This window comes from Bos indicus, chromosome 13, assembly GCF_029378745.1.
Source record: "Bos indicus isolate NIAB-ARS_2022 breed Sahiwal x Tharparkar chromosome 13, NIAB-ARS_B.indTharparkar_mat_pri_1.0, whole genome shotgun sequence".
Taxonomy (NCBI): Eukaryota; Metazoa; Chordata; class Mammalia; order Artiodactyla; family Bovidae; genus Bos; species Bos indicus.
Window position 1 is genome coordinate 40953591 of NC_091772.1, and position 21708 is coordinate 40975298.

Below are 21708 nucleotides of genomic sequence, written 5' to 3' on the forward strand. Positions count from 1 at the left end.
GGGAGTCCAGCACATGGTAGACATGTCTGCACTGTTTTTGTTTTTGTTTTTTTGTTTTTTATTTTTGTATTCAGGAGTCAGCCCATTTGTTAATTTAAACCACAAACTGCTTCTGGGTACAAAGGTGCAATCTGACTTCTGATTTGCAAAGGGATGGGGTTGGAAAAACCCAGAAAGTGTCCTCTAGAGCAGAACACAAGCTCTGTTGACTGCTTCCAAGTTCAGGCACTCTGGAGGCAGGACCCTGGACATAAAATTGCAATCTTTGTGGTCAGAAAAATGTCACTGGTGAGAGTCTGACATCACCTGTTAACCATGGCTACCTTTGAATAAAGGAAGGCATCTAAAAGTCTGCTTTGTAAGGGCAAGCCAGTCTGTGTCCAGCCTGGAGTATTGTGTAGGTATGTCTCACTGACTTAGCCTCTGGGTTTCCAGCATCAACAGTATTAAGAGGGAATTGTTTTTACTGGTTTATTCCTTAGCACTTGCCACCTAGATTGAGGTAGAAGAGAAAGGAAGAGGAGACAACCGTTTTCAGGGATGGTCCCTGAAAACTCAAGGTAGCAAGGCAGAATGGAGGGAAAAAAAATGGGAAGAAGGCAGTAATGACTTTTTCAGAACACTTTAAAAAAAGTTCTAAAGCTAAAGAAAATTATAAGACACTATCAAATAACCCAGGGATTTCTCAGTGCAGAGAAGTCTCCGCTACTTGTTTTATTTTTCCTCCCTGGTTCTCTAAAACTGACAGCAGAGATTTTTGAATTGAAGGTTTTGCTTGTAAGAGGAGCTGTCTGTTTGGAGGGAACTGGTGGGGAAATTATTTTCAATGCGTCTTACTTCAATAGTACGTGCTGGAGGTATTCATCAAAATCAATGAAAAGAGTATCTGCCTTTTTTCATATAGAGGCTTTTATTGCTAGGTCTTCAAAGTCTCTTGCCTATTACAAAAAGTTCCATTTTATAGACAGGAGTATTAAGGATTAGAGACCTAGTTTATTTCTCGGGACCACATGCAGCAAGCTATGGATCACAAGGTCTGGACAAGGAAACTGGGTGACATTATCTCATCAGAGAACCAAGATTGGGGTTCGAACTTGGAGCCTGGGGTCCTCAGCCTTCTGTACCAGCATTTTCTGCAGAGAGGCTGCTCATAATGGTAACAGGAATAAAGCATTTAGATGAGCTTATGTGCTCAGTCATCCAAGCATCTCACACACCCCTCCTTGTTGCCTGGAGGACTGGCTGCCTCGGGCCAGGAAGAAGGCACCTTACCTTTTTCGAAGAAATGAGAAGAATCCATCTCTCATTGCTGTCATCCTTTCCCCACACCCCCCACCCCCGCCCCCGCTCTGCCACTTCTCACTCTGTGTTTGGGTTGACTGGGATCATGGGTGAGAAGAGCTGGAAAATGCAGCCCAGGAAGGCTGGAGGATGCCCCGTGCAAAGGGTGGCATTTTCCAAGTCTGTCCCCTGTGGTTCCTCCTGTGGTGTTGCTGGAGGAGGGTCTTCCAGGGTCTCTGACTCTGAGGGCACATTCACGGGAGATGCGCAGCATCCAGGTGCAGGGCCAGTGTGCTCTATAACATCCATCCTGTCTCCTTCCTGGAGGCTGTGGGTCCTGGGAAGTCCCAGAGGGCTAAAGTGAAGCCTCTACTTCACCGGGTAGGGAGGGGGCCTGTACCCTTGCCAAGCCTCGTTGTCCTGAGTGTGAAATGTACCCTCCCAGGTTGGGTCGGGACATCACTGGAAGCCCGGCCCTGGCGTTGCTTCACCTGTTTGAAGATGATTATTCTTTTCACTGTTACCAAAGGGCAGGAGAGTCATTTTTATGAATGATGGAAGGACCCAGAATTGAAACGCTTTTCAAAAGAGCCCATTAAGGATTGGATTTTTGTTTTTTTTTTTGTTCTCTGTCCACATGGCTCTGTGGAGGTACTGGGGACTCATGGTAAGATTACAGAGTACTGTATCAGATAGAATAATTTGAGAAAGAATCACTCCTCGGAGGCAATTTGCACTAGTACCTGCCTTTTATTATTTTTTAATTTAAGAATAAAATTTTTTTAAATGAAGAGAAGTACTGAAAAATAAAATAAGCAAGATATGCAGTCACTCAAGTCACCCTTTGATTTGTCGAAAGAATGAAAGTTATATATATATACATATATATATATATACACACACGCACATTGTTAGAAAAGTCTAGCAGCACATAAACACTGAAATGAAAAGGGAAAGCTTCTTCCAGTCCTCATCCCTGTCCTTAAACGTCAACATTGTTACAGTTTTTTTTTTTTTTTAATGATTCCTTCCAGGAAAAAAAAAATGCAGACAACAGAACTCTGTTTCTGTGTATGTGCTTTCTTGGTTCATCTAGTGCTGTGCTGGGTGCACACGGGTGGGGTCTGCAGGTCTGATCTTTGCACATCACCAGCTCCAGCATATCTACTTGATTCTTGTGAAAGGATGCATATCAACAGGGTTTTATTAGAAACAGAGTATTTTTAAAAAGGGCCAGCTCCGTGCTTTAAATGAATAAAGATGGAATTTTGTGGCATTCTTGATTGGAGGATGGGCTTAAAATGGATGGAACTTCCCTGGGAAAGGTGGCTGCTTTGGGGCAAGGAAGAAGAAAAGCCAACAAAAGGGCAGGAGACACAGAATTTTATCCTTCCTAAACACATTCTGGTTTGTCCTGCGGGTCACCGAAGGATGCTTAAACTTGCCAGGAGTTGAAGAATGCACTTTTCCTTTCCTTCTAAAGGAGACTGTCTCTCTAGGTCAGAAAAGAGAGATGGAGGCAAAGCAGTGGGGAAGACCCTTGTTTGAAGAAATACTGGATAACAATAAAATGTAAACATCCAACACTGGCCTGGGCATTGTTTTTACTTCTCCCCCAAGTAATTCAAAATCTACGTGGCATTAATCTCCTGCTGGGTGGACCCCATTTACTGACAACTGTGTTTCCCTGTTTGCTTGTTTCTTGACTCCTGTTAAGGAGGGTGAGATTTATTTAATGGAGTGGTGGTCTGGGTTAAAGCCTGCTATAGATTTTCTGGCATCAGTTTTTCTAGCTAAAATTACATTGGTTGTTTTTTTTTTTTTTTCCAAAAGAAACTCTACCTGCTCCATGTGAGGCTTGGATAATATGAATTTAGAATCTTGCCAGAAAATGCCCAAGGAACTCCGCCTAAAGGACTGTGCATCCAGGCGAGCTGTGTAATGAGAAACGTTTGATTCTCTTCTTTTAATGGGCGGGAATTATGCACCAAATGGTATTTGGTCTTGACCTTGACCTTGCTGTTTGAACTATACCTTCATTCACTGTGGCTGAGATATTTCTAGCCAAACTGTTAGATCTCAACTTAAAAAAAATTCTTCTGTTTTTGGATTTTTTTTTAAAGGACAGAGCAAGGAGGAATCGCACTGTCTTCTTTTTCCAAGGCAATAAAAGGAAAACCACACATTTAGTAACAATCCAACTTGGGAATTATAAACACTTGGAACAATTATACTCAATTTAGTCTAGTCTCTTCTTTGGAGTTGAAACCAGTTGAAACCCCTGTTTCACTCTAAAGAGCTCTTCTCCAGGAGAGCATTCTGTGATCCTCGTTGGAACACACATCTGTTTCTGGGCTGGCCAAGTCCAAAAGTGGAATCCCAATTACAGTTTTCATGGGTGATGGAATTTCAACTGCCTTACAATTTAACCACCTGGGTTCCCTTCACTCTTTTTCTTCTTGAGGATAAAATAAGCTGATCAAGTGCTCACTCAGCTATTAAATTACATTTCCATCCTGTAACATTCTATTTCCTTTTTCTCTAGTGAGATATATTGACTGAATGGATTATCTCCAGTGTCTTATATTAGCCATACAATTTTCCCTTTGGGGAAGTTCTCCCAGTCACTGGTGGATGTGGTTTTAGATTTATAAGATTTAATTTTACCCCAAACAACAAATAACAAAACAAAATTCTTTAACTAGATGGTTTTAATTTCACAACAAAACTCTTGGATGAAAAAAATGAGAAAGATATTTGAATGAATTAAAGAAAATTGATTTTTTAAAAGAGTTGAATTGGAACTTGAAGCTTGTGAAACAGAAAACAAAAAAAACAAGCAAAAGCTGCTTTGGCAGAGTTGTAATAGGTTTAACTTGATCTAAGAAGTGAAGGTATCATTCTGGCCACGAGGGGGAGCACGCATTGTTCCAGGAAGATAAAGATGAATACAAAGATAACACTAAATATACAAAAAATTCATCTTTCTTTTCAAGTGGTAACCTGTCCAGTTGTGAAAAACACCTGTTTACAATAAGAGTGCTCTTCCTGTTGTGATTATTGTTGTACTTGATAATCAGATGCATTGATTCTGGAACAACAGGAAAGGCTGGTCATAGAGTGAAAACCAGATTTTCTCGGCTCATCCATGTGGGAATTATCAAATAAATTAGATGAGATTCAAGATCACCTTAGAGATAAATTTCACGTCTAATTTTGACTCTAAATAGATACATATATATTCAATGCTTTAAATCTAGAGCAAAGAAGAGTTTTAAAAAGCAACCTAGTCAAAACTGATGTCTTGAGGAAATAAACTTTATCTGTGTTTTTGTAGTTTTGATACTTTAGTTTGGGTTTCAATCTTCCCAATTTTAAGCATTTTAGTCATCTTTTTGAATTTTTTAATTATTTAAAAATCATGATTCACATTTAAAGAAGGGCTGATCTTTTGTAGAGAGGTAGAAATTGACTGTTTCCTCACTTTTGCATTTGTTTTATGATAAAATCCTGAAAGGTCCCTTACAGGTGGGGTAAAGAGGGTTTTTTCCTTAGATTAAACAAGGTGGGGGTGGGGGTCTCTGTCTTTACCTTGTGCTTTTATAGATATTAAATTCAGACTATAAGCTGTGGGACAGCTTCCTGAAGGAGATGATCTAGGAAGAGATGGGGGGTATTCAGGGGCTTAGAAGCTGGCAGATTTGGCTTGGTTCAAATCTTGGTTTTACCATTTAGCAGCAGTGTCACTTTGGGCAAGTTTTGGCAAAACTCAACAGCCTTCATTTCCTTGTCTGTTTAATGGGACTGGTAGCTCCCTCCCTGGGCAGTTGTGAGGATTCAGTTGGATCATATGTAAAGAACAGAGACTTGATTTGGGTCATGCTCATTTGTTGTTAGGGCTGTTATCATCATTTTCCTCCTTTGTTCCCCATGCACTTCCCATCAACATTCTAGGGTGAATTTAATCACGTCACAGCCCTGCAGAACATATTTGCTATCTCTCAGGTTTGTGAAAGGCGCAGAGGCCATTGAGACTGCTCACGCAAGTCTCTGAACTGACCAGAACTTTATATAACCTCAGAAGGAGCCACTGTTGTCTGCTACTTATCAAATCCGACAGTCCTGAGACATTCACCAAGACCTTAGAAATACTTAATGAATCTATAGCTAGACTTGTGGGATCAATGACAGCCCAGGAGCCATCATGACTGCACTGAAGAAGATTTTTGTGACAAGTCCACTTACGTTGATGTTATGTGACCACGTGTCCTCATGTTAGGAAGCTAGAAATTGATGCAGAGAGACCTCAACCTACTCTGTTCCCCTCAAAGGGGTTGATTATACAGCCTGTTGTCTCAGCTGCCCACTTCGGCACACTGACTATGGCAGCCATGGTGGACTTTGGCTGTGTCTTCCTGCTCTTTGCTGAGTAAATGAATTTGGAGACAAAGTCACCCCATTCTCGACTCCATCCTTTGGGCTGGGACATAAAGAGCACTAAAGCCTTCAACTCGGTATCTTCAGGAAGAGTTACATGGAAGGTCTTCTCCTTTGGAAGATCCCATCAGACTTTTAGGAGAGGAAATGCCCTGTCCAACTCAGGAGTCCACTTTGGAGTTGGAAGTGTAAAGTCTTCATCTACTGCTGAGGTTTAGTTAAAGGAAATCCACAAATGCTCAGAGCCTCAGGAAAACACACACCAAGTTTGTGTGACAAAGTAATATTTAAAAGGTAGCTGTAGGATCAAGTATTTTAGTGACATTCGCCTCCATCCATCCATCTGTCCAGGTCTTCTTACCTAGCAATGCTTTTTTGCTCTAGAGGGTGATTCTCAAGTCTGTAGCCTCATTGGTTGTGTGTCAGAGTGCACGTGAATGGAATACAGCAGTTGGGTTCTGATGTGTTTCTTTGGACATTTTTTTTTCTCACAAACCGGATGCTTTCCAAAGTAAACAAAGACATTAAAAGATTTATAAAAAGACTCGGTCACACATTGTGAAGTGCAAAGTGTAAATTAATTTTTATAAGCGTATGGATTTCATTTTTCTTACAATATGCATGAATATAAAAATTAAAAGAAAATGTGCTGGTAACAATGTGTTTTTAGTTCTCACTGAAACTTGAAAAATAATCAGAGATGCCTGAAATATTCAAAACCAAGCATACGCCTGCATCTTATCATGTCATTTGAGCCATGGGATAGTGATCAATGTGGCCACCCTCCTGCCAAGAGTGCTTTTTTGAAAGAAGCTCCAGAGTGGCACTTGCCATTTGAATTCGACTCATTTCTTCCTATACAAACTTTCGGGTTCCTCTGCTCAGCACACTGTCACTCTCTTTTAAATTGGATCATGGAAAAAGCAAGAGAGTTCCAGAAAAACATCTATTTCTGCTTTACTGACTATGCCAAAGCCTTTGACTGTATGGATCACAATAAACTGTGGAAAATTCTGAAAGAGATGGGAATACCAGACCACCTGACCTGCCTCTTGAGAAACCTATATGCAGGTCAGGAAGCAACAGTTAGAACTGGACATGGAACAACAGACTGGTTCCAAATAGGAAAAGGAGTACATCAAAGCTGTATATTGTCACTCTGCTTATTTAACTTATATGCAGAGTACACCATGAGAAACGTTGGGCTGGAAGAAGCACAAGCTGGAATCAAGATTGCCGGGAGAAATATCAATAACCTCAGATATGCAGATGACACCACCCTTATGGCAGAAAGTGAAGAGGAACTAAAAGCCTCTTGATGAGAGTAAAAGAGGAGAGTGAAAAAGTTGGCTTAAAGCTCAACATTCAGAAAACGAAGATCATGGCATCTGGTCCCATGACTTCATGGAAAATAGATGGAGAAACAGTGGAAACAGTGTCAGACTTTATTTTTTGGGGGCTCCAAAATCACTGCAGATGGTAATCGCAGCCATGAAATTAAAAGACGCTTACTCCTTGGGAGGAAGGTTATGACCAACCTAGATAGCATATTGAAAAGCAGAGACATTACTTTGCCAACAAAGGTCCGTCTAGTCAAGGCTATGGTTTTTCCAGTAGCCATGTATAGATATGAGAGTTGGACTGTGAAGAAAGCTGAGCACTGAAGAATTGATGCTTTTGAACTGTGGTGTTGGAGAAGACTCTTGAGAGTCCCTTGGACTGCAAGGAGATCCAACCAGTCCATTCTAAAGGAGATCAGTCCTGGATGTTCTTTGGAAGGAATGATGCTAAAGCTTAAACTCCAATATTTGGCCACCTCATGCAAAGAGTTGACTCTGATGCTGGGAGGGATTGGGGGCAGGAGGAGAAGGGGACGACAGAGGATGAGATGGCTGGATGGCATCACTGACTCGATGGACATGAGTTTGGGTGAACTCCGGGAGTTGGTGATGGACAGGGAGGCCTGGCATGCTGCAATTCATGGGGTCGCAAAGAGTCAGACATGACTGCACGACTGAACTGAATTGAACTGAGCTGAACACCATCATCACAGCAACTGAGGTTTCTTGATCATGTTTTCCCTGAGGCAGAAGAGGTGTGAGCGAGGGAAAAAGTGAAAGAAAGCAATATCTGGGTTCCTATGGTTCCACGGAATCAATTCTTTCAAGAATGTAAAATAACATTTATACCTGAGTCGGGCTTAGAATCAAAGATCTATCAGTTCTGTCAAGAATGTAGCTCATAGTTTATTTTGAATTGTCATGATAACCTAACCTCTGAGAATTATTCAGGTTGTCCTAGGCTCAGCATCAGAAGAAATTTTGGCTGCAAGAATTTCATTCCATTGAGTTAAATGAAAACAAATTAGCATAGGTTTTTTCTTGCAAGCTCTGCTTTTGGTTGTGATGTTATCAGTTGCTGTAACGTTGCTAAGTATTGGTCCCTTAAGAGATTTCTTTTGAAGGTTTAATACACATGAAAATGGTAAATGGTCTAGTTAACTTCCATCTGTTTTTATCAGTGTGGAGACTTAGGGTTCCTTGGATAAAAGTAAAATTCCCAGACCCTGGGAAGTATTCTTGTTTCAAAATAAGTATTATGGTTGGGAAAAAAAGAGGTAGTATTGGGAGAAAAAGTTCTAGTCTTGAAAGAACCATCATTTTTTAATGGGACACTCTGGTATAAGTGGAAACATGGAGTCCCATGTTTGTTACCAGCTTTTCTAGCAGAGACAGAAAGACTCAGCATTGATGACACTAATGTGGAGACCATAATTTTTAAAGCCAGCATGTAGCACATCTGATCAGCTTCCTTACCCAGCAGTTCCCGGGCAGCAGTCCAAGAGAGCACGAGTGGAAACTGCAAGGTCTCTCAAAGTCTAGCCTTCAAAGTTGAATAATATCACTTCCATAGCCTTCTATGGGTCAAAGCAAGTCACAAGGCCAACTCAGGTACTCGAGATGATAAAATAGTCTCTACCTCTTTAAGAACAGCCAAGTCAATTGCAAAGGGGCCTGCATACCTGGGTGGGAGCAATTTATGATCAACTACTGCAGTCTACCACAGCAGACACCATTTATGTACATATATTTATGTATGTAGTCATTACATGTACAATATACATTACATGTATGTTTATGACATATGCATGCATAGTAAATTGCTTCAGTCATGTCTGACTCTTTTCGACCCCATGGACTGCAGCATACCAGGCTCCTCTGTCCATGGAATTCTCCAAGCAAGAATACTGGAGTGGGTAGCTATTCCTTTCTCCAGGGGATCTTCCAGACCCAGAGATCGAACCGGGTCTCCTGCTTTGATAAGTTTTTTTCTTGCAAGCTCTGCTTTTGGTTGTGATGTTATCAGTTGCTATAACGGCGGTAAATATTGGTCCCACCAATGAATCTGTAGGCAGGCAGATTCATTACCATCTGAGCCACCAGGGAAGCCTATATATAATAATACTTTTATGTAATATGTATCATAAAGATTTATTATAAATAATGTATATTATATGTTTATATTAATGTGCTGTGATAAGTCACTCCAGTCATTTCTGATTCTTTGCAATCCCATGTACTATAGCATGCGAGGCTCCTCTGTCCATAGGATTCTCCAGACAAGAATACTGGAGTGGGTTACTGAGCCCTCCTTCAGGGGATCCTCCCTACCCAGGGATCAAACCCTCATCTCTTACATGTCCTGCGTTGGCAAGTAGGTTTTTTTGTTTTTTTTTTTTTTTACCACTAGCATCACCTGGGAAGCCCACTTATATTAATATATGCTATATATTAAAAGGATTACCAATTCCTAAGTAATGATAAGAAAATATAGGTTTTGCAATGTTATACTGGCAATGCTATCTTTAATCACTTGGAAGTCACTTTGACATGTTGCAGGGTTCTCATTAAGAGCGTTGATAATGATTGTTTAAAACAAACATGAGATATGGAATTGGGGAATACACACCTGGATTGTAACCAAATTAAATCTGAATGAGAAGAATAAATAATTTTTTAAAAAAACCTTCTGTCCAGTTATCTGAATCCTGGAGGGAACATGGTAAGTATGAAAAGTTAGTGATGTTTGGTGTTTTATCTTAGTATCTATATACAGACAGTAAACTGGAGAACTGCTACTGCTGCTGCTAAGTCACCTCAGTCGTGTGCGACTTTGTGCGACCCCATAGACGGCAGCCCACCGGGTTCCCCTGTCCCTGGGATTCTCCAGGCAAGAACACTGGAGTGGGTTGCCATTTCCTTCTCCAATGCATCAAAGTGAAAAGTCAAAGTGAAGTCGCTCAGTCGTGTCTGACTCTTAGCGACCCCATGGACTGCAGCCTACTAGGCTCCTCCATCCATGGGATTTTCCAGGCAAGAGTACTGGAGTGGGGTGCCATTGCCTTCTCCAAAACTGGAGAACAGAGGAAGTCATATAGATATGTACATGACTATATACACACAGACCTCCTGGTTTGGACTTCACTCTTGTAGTCAGTTCAATTCTTGCTTTCAGACTTTACCCTGAGCCTGAAGGCAGCCATGAAAACAGATAAGGAACACCTAGTGCTGCAGACAGGTCATTTTAGCTTTGTTTCTAGGAGGACTGAAAACAGAGGGTTCATCAAATTCCAAAGCCCTTAATTCCAGCCTTTAAACAGGTGGAGGTAGGGCTTAAGTGTGTCCGCAAAATGCCGGCTATGTCCACAGAGCCTGAACACCTAGGTTTTTGAGATTCGTTTTGCTGAATCCTTCATGTTCTAGGCAAGAATTTCCTTTTTCTTTTCTTTTTTTTTATGGAGGCTTGGCATTCAGCTAAGAACTAGAAAAACAACCTGCTGTTTATACAGAGAAGAGAAAAAAAATCCTTGTCTGTGGCTGAAAACAGAGTAGCTTTACCTCCCTCAGCCCTGAGATGTGGGCTTGCAAGTTCAGGTTTATTCTAGAGTTCGGGGTCTTTTACAAGCAGGAGGCCCACTTTCAGGGAGAGTGAAGTGCAGGACCACCACATGAGCCTTCCCACCGCCTTCCCAAATCCAGATCTTTGCTTGTGTCTAGAAGATGGGGACTGGGATCACGGTACTGGAATCACGTGGAGGCCAAGAGGGGGTTGGTGATTCAGACCTGATTTTAGCCCCTGTTCGCTGTGGCTCAGATGGTAAAGAATCTGCCTGCAATGCAGGAGACCCAGGTTTGATCCCTGGGTGGGGAAGATCCTCTGGAGAAGGGAATGGCAATCCATTCCAGTATTCTTGCCCGGAGAATCCCATGGACAGAGGAGCCTGGAGGGCCACAGTCCTTGGGGTCACAAAGAGTCAGACATGACTTAGCAACTAACAATACCACTGCTAACAGACTGTATTACCTGGAGAATTTACTCCATCTATCTCTCCCCAGGACTGGTTCCTCATCTGTAAATTGGGTCTGTACAGTGCCCACCCCATGGGGCTGCCTTGAGGCCTACAACTGACTTTCCCTGTAAGTGTGCCCTTTGGAAGGAGATGCCCAGCATCTTAGAGGATGGTCATCATTGGCAGTTATTATTTATTTTTAGAGCAATGTCTTTCAGATCATGAGACAACAGACTTCAGATATAACCCTCCAATTGTCTGTGTAAATTTTAGCCTGATATTGTCCTTCTTACGTAACGCCCACCACCCCTCCCCCCGCACCCCCCCTACCTCTCCACCCCCTCATCCTAGTAGATTCAGTTAATTTGGTCAAAAAGAACACAGTCATGGAACTTCTCTGGCGGTTCAGTAGTTGGGACTTCACGTTCCAATGTAGGGGGTGTGGGTTCAATTCCTGGTTGGAAGGCCGGGATCCCACATGACTTGCAGCCAAAAAACCAAACCGTGAAACAGAGACAATTTGTAACAAATTCAATAAAGACTCTGAAGAATGGTCCACATCCAAAAAAGAAAAAAAACAAAAAAAATCCCAAAATAGTCACGACCATTTAGCAACTCAAGTGAGAAGCTCATGAAATGATGAAACATTTTGGACTGACTTGGTTGATCTAACTGGTCACAGGTGTTTATTTGGAAGGACTAGGCTATATGTTCTGGGCAGAGTGTTCATAGGCTTTTGACCTGTGTGGTCACACAGGGTCTTGTGCTTCGAAGGACTTCATGCTTGGTTAAGGGGCTTCCCATGTGGTGTAGTGGTAAGGACTCTGCCTGCCAGTGCAGAAGATGCAAGAGATGAGGGTGCAATCCTTGGGTCAGGAAGATACCCTGGAGTAGGAAATGGAGCCCACTCCAGTATTCTTGCCTGGAAAATTCCATGGACCCAGGGGCCTGGTGGGCTAACATGCCATGGGGTCACAAAGAGTCAGTCAGCACACACAGCACATTGTCCACGGTGATAGCCCAGGAGTTTTTTTTAGAAATCTTTATTTGCATTTTGAAAATTTTCCAATAAAGATCATGTTCATTTACTAAGACAAAGTATTAACATATTTTAATTTCTACCAAAAGTGAAGTACTAAGAAATAAAGAAAAATTGCCAAATCAAATTATGAGATTAAAAAAATGTGGAATAATGCCATTAAGAATAAAGAAGGTCTGCAACAAAAAGGAAGTAAAAACTAAAGAAGCACAACTGTGATAGAAGAGATCAGCAAAAGAATAAAGGAGGATATAAAAAAGGTGAAATAAGAAAAAGAAAGTATATAGAGAATTATGTTGAGAAGAATAACTTTCTTTATTAATACAATTTTTCTTCTGTGAAACAGAAGGTTATCTTTGAAGGCTAAAGTTATTGAGAAGGTATTTAGAATGAGAAAGAAAGTGAATCAAAGAATTTCACACATCAATGTTAGTAACGTTTTAATCAACTCTGGAATTTGCATTTTTAAAAGTCAGTTATTGATTTTTTTAAAGAAGTATATTTAAGAATTTTTTTGTTAAAAAAATCAAGGCAAAATGTTATAGTCTTCCACTATTCAACATTTTGCCATCAGTAGGACCTACGACAATAGCATTTTATTCACCCAGGATAGAGAAAACAACAGGATGGAAAATATAATTTAAACTAGAAAGTAAATAATTGACCAGCTTAATTTGATTGGGATGACAAGAGGGAAGAAAAACATTACCAGTTGGAAAGAAATTTAGCTATGATGAAAAATTTCCCAACAATCTAAGCCATTGGTTTTCAAATGCTTTGAGTGGGAGAACAGTTTTTGTTTTCTCCAAAGGGAATCTGTCTGCAGAAGCCCCATGTGTGCATCAGGGACTGGAGAAAGGATGATTGGGTGTGGGACTAGGTCGCCCACCCTATCAATTACAGTCTCCTTTCTCCTTTTCTCTCTTTCCGGAAGTCTCCCTTTCTAGTCTACAGCACAGATATTAGCATCAGTGATAACATATCTGAAAGTCCTTGAGACCCCCACATGGCACCCCTCTCAACTGGCCCCTTTCAGTCCACATAACGGGGCAGGTATTGCACTTAAACTGTCTCCGAAACCCAGAAATATGCCCTTCAAATCATAAAGTCTTATTTACATCATGGAAAACAAACCTAAAAATGTACCAATGTTGTCTTCTCCTTAGGAAGATTTAAGTTCCCAGAGGAAATGACCAAATTTGTTTACTGAAACCTGCATGTTGTGGAATGGGTTACCCAAATGTGTCGCCCAAAGAGATAAGCTAAAATCTTTTTTATCTTATTTTATTTTTTTTAAATTTTATTTTATTTTTAAACTTTACATAATTGTATTAGTTTTGCCAAATATCAAAATGAATCCATCACAGGTATACATGTGCTCCAAGAATAATAGTTAATAATGGGCATCTGATCTCAGGTGAAAATGTCCAGTATTTTAGCATTATGAATCATGTTTGTTCTAGATTTTCATATGTACTGTTTTTATATTATATTCTGTTTTTATTGGGGCTTCCCTGGTGGCTCAGACTGTAAAAGAATCTGCCTTATATTTCCAATGTGCACACCATTTTTGTTTTCTATCATAAGGGTATTGAATTTTTTCTGCTTCTATTGTATAGTCATATGATTATACCTTTATTCTCACAATGTGCTGAATTACATTTGCTAAATTTTCTATGTTAATTAACATTGCATTTCAGAAATAAATGCAAGTTTGTCTTGATACATTATTCTCTCTACATGTAACTTGAATTGGTTTTCTGATATTTTGTTAAAAAGTTTGCACTGATATTTACAAGTAAAATTGACCTGAAAATTTCCTTCTTAGTAATGGATTTTTCAGATTTTGGTATCAAGATTACCCTGGCTTCATAAAATTATTTAGGGACTCATATTTCTTTATCTGTGTATTGATAGCGTTTGTGTTGAAGCTGAAGCTCCACTACTTTGGCTACCTGATGTGAACAGCTGATTCATTGGAAAAGTCCCTGATTCTGGGAAAGATTGAGGGCAGGAGGAGAAGTAGGGACAGAGGATGAGATGGTTGGATGGCATCACTGACTCAATAGACATGAGTTTGAGCAAACTCCAGGAGATAGTGAAGGATAGGGAAGCCTGGAGTGCTGCAGTCCATGGGGTTGCAAAGAGTTGGACACAACTGAGCCACTGAACAACAAATCTTTCTTTATCTGTGTACTGAAAGCATTTGTATAAGATTGATGTTATATCTTTATTTAGTATTTGGTAGATTTCACCAGTGAAGCTGTTTCAGTCTATATTTTCCCTGAGGAAATTTGTTATTATGTAGTCAATTTATTTAATATTTTCTTTAATTGTTATAAAACTATTCAGATTTTTATTTGCAAGGTGTTTGAAAATTTGCTGTTTATACCATCCTCTCACTTCTAAAAAAGTCCTAAGCTCTGCAGTTACGCTCTCTGTTTCATTCCTGATATTGGTACTCTCTGTCCTTCTTTCTTCCTCTTTTCTAGAAACAACTCTTTGGTTTCTAGATTTTTGTGTCATTTGTTCATTTGACCAATTTCTGTTATCACCTTTTTAATTCCCACCCAGCTCTGTCTTTTTTCTGGGGTTTAATTTGCTCTTTTTTACTTAACTTCCAGAGTTGCTCATTAATTTTCTCCTTTTTTTCTAAAATATTCATTTGAGGCCATATATTTTCCTCCGACTATGACTTTTGCTAAATCCTGCAACTTTCAGTATGTTATACGTTTATGACTATCCAGTTCTACGTAATTTCAGATTTCCACTGTGACCTCTTCTTTGGTCTATAAGGAACCTAGGAATGTATTACTTAATTTGAAAACATAAGGGAATTTCGAGAGTTGTCTTTTCTGTACTGATTATTAGCTTAATTCCACTCTCATCAGAACATATCCCTCTCAAACTAATACAATTATGTAAAGTTTAAAAATAAAATAAAATTAAAAACAAACAAACAAAAAAAAAATAAAATGTATATGCTAAAAAGAAAAAAAATAAAAATAAAACCTCTGAAGTGCTTTAAAACTTCTCTTAAAGATCCCATACTTCCTTTCGCATTTACATTTACTTTTCTGCTTTCCACAAGGGCTCAGAAAGAGTGCATATCCTGCAGTGTTCTGTATATACTGAATAAGTTAAGTTTGCTAATTTTCTCATTTGAAACTTCTGTATCCTCTGTTCTATTTTTTTTTTTTTTTCTATTTGCTTTCTTTAACAGCACTGTGATAAGCATAGATGTGGTTTTATTTGCACGATTTTTCTCTTGGAGTGCATGAAGTGAAGTGAAGTCGCTGAGTCATGTCCGACTCTTTGCAACCCCATGGACTGTAGCCCACCAGGCTCCTTGGTCCATGGGATTTTCCAGGCATGAATACTGGAGTGGGTTGCCATTTCCTTCTCCAGGGGATCTTTCCCACCCAGGGATCGAACCCAGGTCTCCCACATTGTAGGCAGATGCTTTACCGTCTGAGCTACCAGGAAAGCCCCTTAGAGTGCATGCTGCTGCGAAGTCACTTCAGTAGTGTCCGACTCTCTGCGACCCCATAGACGGCAGCCCACCAGGGCTAGTCTAGAATTTTCTAGGCAAAAGTACTGGAGTGGGGTGCCATTGCCTTCTCCGTTAGAGTGCATAACTCTTCCTAAATCTAAGATTCGATGTCTTACATCACTTTTGGAAAGTTTTTGGTCATTATTAGTTTTTTTTTGAAGTAATGTTTCTGCCACCTTCTCTCTCACCTCTGCTTCTGGGATTCCAATTATATGATGTTACACTTTTTCCCTGTGTCCCATATTTCTATGCTCTTTTTCATATTTTCCATCTTTTTCTTCTTTGTGCCTCAGTTTACTTAATTTTTACTAACCTTTCTTCCAACATGTCAAATCTTACCTGCTTTTGAACCCAACTATTTAGTATTTCTTTCCAGGTTATTTTTCAGTATAGAATCGGCATTTAATTCTTCCTTAAATTGATTTTAATTATCTACTGAAAATTTCCCTCTTCTATTTTCTGGAACATATTTATCCCAGTTGTTTTAAAGTCCTTTGCTGGCAACTCTGTTACCTGTTTCGTCTGGGTCTGTTTTTTCAGATGTGTGTCCTGTCATGTCGTCTGGACCCTTGGTGTGCTAAGTAATTTTTCTTAAATACCAGACATTGATAAACGTCAGAGGTAATTTGGGGGATTGGACAGTCTTACCTTCCTCTCTTACTGCGGGTTGCTGAAGGAGGTGGAGACGGTCCTCATCCAGGCAGGAGCTGAGCACAGCATCTGTCCCAGCTGGTCTGTGCCTGGTTTGCCTTCACTTCCGGGGTGTGCCCCTGACATGGGTCATCCCATAGCCTGTGTCTTCGTCCAGGGCTCCTCCGCTTTGCTGGGATCTGTGTTCCCTCCATCCAGCTTCATGAGACTGTGCAAGGCCACTTAAAGCTGCATCTAGCATATCTCAGATAGTCACTTTCTCCTAGTTTCCACCGCTCCCCCATCCCACCCCACGCCACACCCAGTTTCTAGGCTTCCAAGCCCTTAGAACTTCTGCTTTGGAAACCAGAAATCTCTCAGGGAGAACGGCTGGACCAAATGCAGGCACACTTCTATTTTTCTTCTGTCTTGGATCATGGCCCCTCAAATTCCTGCTGCCTTCTCAACTCTCTGATGCCTCTGAGTTCAGGTATTTTTAATTCTCTATCCAAACTTTTAAATCATTCCATCTGAGAGAGAGGTTTGGTTTATCATCAGCTAGTCTACCATAGCTGGAATCACATATACATAATATTTTCATAAAAAGTTCTTGCTTATCCTCATGTTGCTGGTCACAAATCTGGGACTAAGAGGACTGAATGATTTCCCAAAGTGAACTCTCTAGTTGAGAGAAGAACCAGGATCTGAGCCCAATCTTTGTCCAGGCTCCTCTCAAGATGCCACCCTGTAGCAGCCACATTTAAGAGTTGATACCTTAGTCGAGGCTCTAGAGAGAGTGTTTGGACATGGCTGGAGGGAAGAAGTGAGCTGAAGAACAGAGTGAAGGGTCAGCCAGCTTGTCCGCTCACCTTGCTGGTCGCTCTTCTCATCCTGAGCTTGGCTGCAGCCTCACTTGTGATGGAGACTGTCACCTTCATCCATCGTTCAGGGACACAGCCTACAACTGGCAGCCTCATGGATACGTACAGTAGGAAGGCTTCTCAGTCTATGTTTGTCTCCCGTGGTCAGCTGATTTAGAGAACTGGGCAAGGATCTTTATTGTCCCAGGGACATGTATGTAGCAAGGCCAATCTCACCTTGGGGCTGAAGACCGTTGGCTTGGCCTCAAAGGAATTGAGTGCATAAATTGCTTTATTCAGAACACCAGGAAGTCCTAGGCAGAAACCTCCGCAGTTACCAGCTCTCTTTCTGGAGGAAATAAGCTGGCAGGATTCACTGAGAAGCTTCCAAGTCTGACCCTCACTGAACATAAAATGCCACCCAGGGCTGGTGTGGATAGGAAGGCAGCAGGGGGCTGACGAGCGGAGCCAGTCTGCTATTCTGTGGAGGAGGTTACAGTATAAGCCTGCTTTTAGTGTCCCCTGCATGCCTCGAGCGACTTCACTTTCACTATTTACTTTAATGCATTGGAGAAGGAAATGGCAACCCACTCCAGTATTCTTGCCTGGAGAATCCCAGGGACAGAGGAGCCTAATGGGCTGCTGTCTATGAGGTCGCACAGAGTCGGACACGACTGAAACGACTTAGCAGCAGTAGCAGCAGCAGCATGCCTCGAGGCTGGGGATGACACAGTAATGGTTATTTCCCTTCTTTCTTCCTCAAAGCCATGGCAATTGACTCATGGTGTCAAGATGGAGGCTGGGGTGAGGGTCTTGCTCAAGCTCCTTCCCTCCACAGCCTCGAGATTAAGGAATATTATTAATAGCATCGTCCAGACTCAGAGTAGTCTTTTTGATGACCCTGTCTTCTGAACAACACATGTGAGATGGGTCCTTTCTTCTAGCCTCACATTTTCTCTCCTTACTTTTCAGGGGGAGCAACATGGAAAGGAAACTTTCAGCCTCTGTCTTGCTTCCTCTTCCCCAAAGAAGGAGCTCACAAGACTGGTGACAGCTTGTTGGTATTTTAGGTCTGCACTGTCCAAGGGTGGGGTGACTGGGCCTCAGGGTGTGGTGACTGGGCCTAAATGGCAAAAACTTGACAAAACAATAAGAAGGAGGGAAGGGTTATCTACATCTATATACATGATTACGACTGAGTTGTGTTGCTGTATAGCAGAAATCAAACCAAAGTTGTAAAGCAATTTTCCACCAATTAAGAAATAAATAAAAATTTAAAAAGAAGCAACAAGAAAACAAAGCCAAAGCCCCGCCTTCTCCTTGTCTCTTGGGCTGCCTCTCATGGATCAGGAAAACATGCCCGGACATCCAGTTTTCCGTGTCATGAGCAGCTCAGAACAAGTTCTGCTCCTCCTTCCACACTTCTGAAGCCCTGGGCAGGGGACCCAGTCCCCGCCTGGAGCTGATGACAGAGCTGTGGTGGGTTGGTTTTCTCACTTCATGGTAAACCTAGGAACCCACCATGGCCACACATCCAAGCTATAGCCTCCTGTCTGACTACTGCCAAATCTCCTATGAAAGCTATTATTTTGATCCATCCTCTGGGGAGAATCACCTTGAACCCAATCCTTCACAGGAAGAACATCTGTCCCTACTTTTGCAGGCGCTCTGTTTCCCGTGGCTGGATATGCATTCACTGGCCCTTTGACAGAAGCAGGACACGCTGTTAATATTTCTTCGTGTGTTGATGCATTTATTCACCATGTAATATATAAAAGCCCGGATCAACGTGTTGCGATCGTAAAAACGATTCTATTTTTAAGCACATCGTTTTGGTATTCTAGATTTCTAAAACAGAAGTCTCAGGTCACTTAAGTAAATGAATAAACCAGAACATTACAACTGTGAGTGGCAATAAGAGGAAGAAAGGAAAAAAAGGTAACCACAGCAGAAGCCAGACTGGACAATCTAGGAAAGCATGTGTGAACAGAAGCACCATATATAAAGTTGACCAGGGTTCAAGCAGCCGCTGGAGCTCCTTGGAGAAAGGGGCTACCTGAAATAGAAATAAAAATAGAAAACTTCCCCACACTCCTCATTTCCTTTTTCCGGTCTTGGGCACAAAATGTATAGGGCTTTAGGTTACCGTTCAACCAAATTTTATTATGGGAGACTTGAAAATAGTTCCTCTGGGGGAACTCGGGGCAGATCCCCTGGGATCTCCTAAAACCACCTTGTTTTTCCATCAGGCCCAAGGACTGGAACTTCAGAAAGTGACTTTGGGGGTTTATGGAGGAGGAACTTCAAGACTATACGCCACATTGCATCTTTGTCAAAGGGGTTTTCCAGGTGGATTAGTGGCATAGAATCTGCTTTCCAATGCAGGAGACACAAGAGACAGAGGTTTGATCCCTGGGTCAGGAAGATCCTCTGGAGTAGGAAATGGCACCCCACTCCAGCATTCTTGCTGGGATAATCCTATGGACAGAGGAGTCTGATGGACTATGGTCTATAGGGTTGAAACGAGTCGGATAGGACTGAAGCAGTTGAGCACGCACACAGCGTTGTCAAATGGCCTCATTTAGGGCAGAGACTTGAAACATTACCTTATCCTGGGACATATGTCTACAGTCATGGTAATGGAAATTACTTGTTCTTGGAAAACTGGACTGCATTCCTTTAATTTATTTTAATTTCTAAATTAGAAAATATTTATTTATTTGGCTGAATTGGTGTGAGCTGCAGTCCGTGGAGTCTTCATTACAGCATATAAGATCTTTCATTGCAGTGGTCAGGCTTCTTTCTAGTCATGGCTCATGGGCTTAGTTGCCCTCTGGCGTGTGGGATCTTAGTTCCCTAATTAGGGGTTGAACCCACATTCCCTGCATTGGAAGGCAGATTCCCAACCACAAGGCCACCAGGGAAGTTCCCCCATTCCTCTAACTTAAACTGTAGTGGTTGAGTGGATTCTTCATTGATGATGCTAAGTGATTCTGAAGCTCTGCCCACATACGAGGCTTACTACCTGTTCTGCTGAGCACAAGGGTCTATCTGGGCACTGAGTCCTCGGCACCTGGCAGGTAACAGGCACGCAATTCTATTTGCTGAATGAAGGCATGAGCAATTTACCTACCAGATGCCACCTACGTTGATACGCAGGAAAGAAGGGGAATTTACATTTTGAAGGGATAAAAGGACAGTGGGCCATAGGGGTGCTTCTCCCTGGGAGGCGGCCTCCTCTGACTGCACCACCCACTTGCCCTCCTATGTCCAGGCTACTAGCTATAGAATAGATAAGATAAAATGATAAATGTATAGCACAGGGAATATGGCCAACATTTTACAATAACTTTTTTTTGGGCCACACAACACAGCTTGTGGGATGTTAGTTTCCTGATCAGGGATTGAACCCCAACCCTCAGCAGTGAAAGTGCAGTCTTAACCACTGAACCATCATTGAATTGGGACAAGCATATTCTTGAATAACTACTTAGTAAATCTTATTACCTATAAATAATGTCTCATAATTAATTGAGATAGAGGTCTTTGCACAGTATAAAAAAAGACTTTCTAGATCCTTCCATCATTTTCCAGATCTAACTCAGCAAATTTGGACCATCCTTTGAAATAAATGGTCAGAGAATCTGCCCTAAGTATTACCTTCTGACTTGCGAGATAAGGATCTTTTCCACTTTCTTTTTCTTCTGAGTATTTTCTGAAATGCTGAGGCTTAAAAACATTCTCCTCAAAGTTCAGCAGACAACTCGAGAAGGCTTGTGCTCTGAAAAGGCAGAGAAGACAGTCAAAAGCTGGTCTTAAAGTCTTTTACATTTATTTGTAAATTACATCAATATTTGTCTCCTCTTGTAATCAGAGTTTGAGGTGATGTGAAATATTTGAAATGAAGAGGTCTGTCTACCATTTAGGACAGTAAGTAATTCATGATCATTTCCCATGATCACTAGAGACAGATAGAATGGAGGCCAAAGGTTTGACAGCCGGCAAAACAGGTTCGGGGATGGCGGGAGAGGGCAGACAGTGCCGTTTACTTTGGAAGCCGTTTGTCACTGTCAAGCACACACAGTGGCCTCTCTTTTAGCTCTGTTCAAACAAGAGTAACGTTTGCCTCCTGACATTTCCCTGAAAACAGCAAATTTCTTTTATCACTGGGGTGGTTTCCAAGCTTCATATCCACTGTTGTAGAGGTGAGCTGAGTCTTTTAGGAGTGGTTCTCTTGAGCTCTGTAACTTTCTCGTGAAAACCCAAAAGTAGACTTTTCAGACTAGCATCCCTTCACATCCTCTTGCTGTCTCAATACCACTTGACAATTATTTATTTCTGTGTTATATATTTATTGAGCTCTACCTCACTGCTTAAGTAATCATATTATATCCATGTATGTGATTGTGAATCACTAATTCTTAAATGAATGCTATTCATGCATCTCTCTTTTTACATAGGAAACTAATAATTTAAATATATGTCAAAGATGAAATTAAGACAAATCTTCAGAACAAGGATCTAAAACTCAGGTTCAAATAGAAATTACTGTTCACCC